Here is a 3531-nt window from a genome sequence, read left to right as displayed (position 1 = left end):
CTTGTTTCATAAACTTTTTCACAGTCCACTTGCAATCGAACCTTACATCCCCCCCCCCCCCCATTTCGCAGGTCATATCGCATTGGCCATGTCTTTCAAGTTGCTTGTCAACGTTCCTGCACCGTTACTTTTGCTGCCTCATTTTTTCTTCGTGCAGCAAAAAACTGGTATGACCTCCCCCACCATATTGCAGCAATCACCTGTCCATCAACATTTATGCATAGCGTCACAAGCCATTTTTCAAGCTAATTCATGGCTTTTTTGTACGTTTTTTGTAACCCCACCCCTTATGTAATGTCCCCCTGGGGACCTTTAAGGTAATAAAATGAAATGAAATGAAATGATGTCCAAGCTGCGCAGCCCAAACTCTGGATTATCCCGGTTTCCTTTGGTTTTCCAGTTTACTGATAAAGAAAGGTTTGTCAATTTACTAAACTATATGCGCCGAGACCCGTCTGCATATATAATAATTCAAACGTAAGTCAATGTTTCTTCTTTACATTGCACTCGCAAGTGAAGTTTCAAGCATGCTTATTTAAGGTTTTTTTTATTTCAATATGGTAAACTCCTTCGGGAAAAAATCACTGCTTGCGAAGATAAAAGCTTGCCTTAATTTCCAACATGGTCTAACATTTCCTTCATAGCTACATTATTGCTATTGTTTTCAGCTTTTAGGTGCTACCTAATTAGAAGCTTCTTGTTTTTAATAAGTAATAACTCTTATCACCACGGTGGAGCAGTGGTAATGAGTTCTCGGCTGTTTACGCGAAAATTATGGGTCTGATACTGGCGGTGGTGGTCGCGTTTCGGCAGAGGTGAACTGGTGGAGGGCTGTGTACTGTGTGATATCAGTGCACGTTACAGAACACTATCTGGTCGAAATTTCAGGAGCTCTCCACTCGGTGTCCATCCTAATCACGTCTTAATTTTGGGACGTCTAACTATAATATTAATAACGTAAATCCTCTCAGTCGTGCGCAGAGTTCGCGGGTTTCGCAACCATGGGCGCGGCTGTCGTAGGTTTGGAGGACTGAAAACGAAAGGCCTTGATATAGACTACTAGGTTTATCCAAACTTGTAGTCTATAGATGAGCCCAAATACGTCTATCTTGCGTGGTCTGTCACCTCCTTTCGACGTGGTTTGTCACTCTGATCGGGTTGATTCGTCTCAGCATTAAATGTACGACGCCCTTGTCTCATGTTGTTATCTTTTTCTAATTCTTCTTTCTTGGCATGGGTCGCTGCTCGTACAATTCTAACCTCCCGAAGATATGAGCACGCGCACGCACGCAGCACACACACACACACACACACACACACACACACACACACACACACACACACACACACACACACACACACACACACACACACACACACACACACACACACACACATACATACACACAGAGAGAGAGAGAGAGAGAGAGAGAAAACGGGTGAGATAACAATAGCTTAAGACACTATCTTCAAGATTATTTCTGCTCTAACACCTTGATTCCTTTGTCTGCAACAGTCGAAAAAAAAAACCTGAATAATTTCAATCATGATCGGAGTTGTGGAGAAACCTCAAAAATTAAAAAAAAAACAACAACAAAGAATTGTTTTCGGGATTGTACTCTGAGCTGAAAGAAAGCTCCGTGACTACGGGCTCAAAGGAAGAATGGCATGGCACACTACACCGCCACTGAGCGCCTGGGTAGAACTCTTGTCGGAGAGCTTTGCCAGATGAAATAAATGGTTTGAGGTGCTAACGGCGTTTTCATTTCGAACTCAATTCCACGTGGAGGTAGGCCTTCTTATCTTAGATCTCTGTTTACAGCTGCTTTGCCGCGACGAAAGATTAAAAGAAAAGATTAAGGAAAGTTATTTATGTTGCCTACAAAAGAGGTACGAGTTCTCGAATGCTGTGAGTGAAATTGGGCTAGCTTTTTCCTGCTTAATTTAAGTATCACTCTTTCCGTTTTTCCTTTAGGTGATCCTACATAAAGGATTTCAACAGGCGTACTATTCAAGTTGAGGCGTTACGTTAGACACATAGGGGCTACCCTTAGTAGTGATAATGCCTGGTGCTTTTTTGTACTAAAAAAAAGAGACATAGCAGACATGGGGTGATAAGCGTCGTAAATAGAAACAAATGTAGTTCCATAGAAAAAGTCTGGCCTCTTGTAAGAAGCGATGCTCATTTTAAAGTCTGGGCTCACCAAACATCAGAAGAGTGCAGCTGAAGAAGCTGATTACGTGAAGAGCATCAATACGTCAGCTAACTCCATCCAAACTGAAGCCATCAGCGTTCCTAATTTCTACATTTCTCTCCTCTACGCGATTACCTTCATTTACTTTTTCTGTAACTTCTGTTCGAGAACGGACATATGCTCACGAATAGATTGCAGTCTTTACTTACAACAAGTCGGAGTTCAAAGACAACATTGAAAGACGACAACTTTAAGCATTCTACATCATTTCGTCGTATGAGTTCAGTACACAGACATAGCGATCACATTTTTAAAAGAGAGTGCTCTTATTCTTTTCCTAAAGCACCTTAGGATGCCAACGAATTAATTCAACTGATCGAAGCGGGCGATTTGCCTGTATGGCACAATGTGAAAATAAAGAATGATTAATCTAGAACAACTAAAGATACTCTATAATTTTATTGGGTGGTACTTTTGTTACATATTATCTTATTTTAATGCTCCTGTGGCCACATTTGGGAAGGATGAGCATTTATTGTCCTGCCTCATTTTTTCTTGCGCAACGAAAATTACGGTATTCCCGAAAACTCAATTCAATTAGGGACTGCAATCTGTTGAAGCCAGGACAGTTAGAAGATTCGGGTGGTCATTCCGTGATCTGCTGTAAAGGAAGTCATTGTAAACCTTAACAATTTTCACAAACCCTAACTAGTCACGTCTGGCATGCCGCATGACGGTCAAACTTATTTACGTTTCATAGGCACAAGCCATCCCATATTGTATAGCATTTCATTGTGTTCGTTATTTATTATTTATTCTAGTTTCGTTGTGTCTCACTTTATTTATTCAACTGTTCGAAGCGGCTGATTTATTTATAGGGAGCAATGTGGAAATAATGAATGGTTGATCTATTACCTATATAGATCGTCTAGACGTTCATTGAGCGGTAGTTTTAGTTACATATTATCTGATTTGAATGCTAATGAAATGAAACGGCCCATTAAATTTACATTTTAATTGAATGTCTTGCCAATAACAACATTTTAATTGGATATTTACGTAATAAAACTTTACAGTTTAGTAAAAAAGATGCGTTAAAAAAACTGCCCTGTAGTATCACCATTCGTTTTTTGTTATGGCCTCGATATTCCTCTTATATTAGTTGACGCACTATATGGGATTTATGTTAAATAAGAATAGTAATACTAGTCACTGTCCTACGTACCAATACTATCATACATTTATGAGGCCCACGTAGGTGAAGGAACCTGGAGATTTAGACTATCTTGGGTTCTTTAACGAGCACCACAACCGCATCCAGCATTCCAATGAAATT

Source organism: Rhipicephalus microplus, chromosome X, assembly GCF_043290135.1.
Source record: "Rhipicephalus microplus isolate Deutch F79 chromosome X, USDA_Rmic, whole genome shotgun sequence".
In the NCBI taxonomy this organism is placed as follows: domain Eukaryota; kingdom Metazoa; phylum Arthropoda; class Arachnida; order Ixodida; family Ixodidae; genus Rhipicephalus; species Rhipicephalus microplus.
This window is presented reverse-complemented; position numbering follows the sequence as displayed.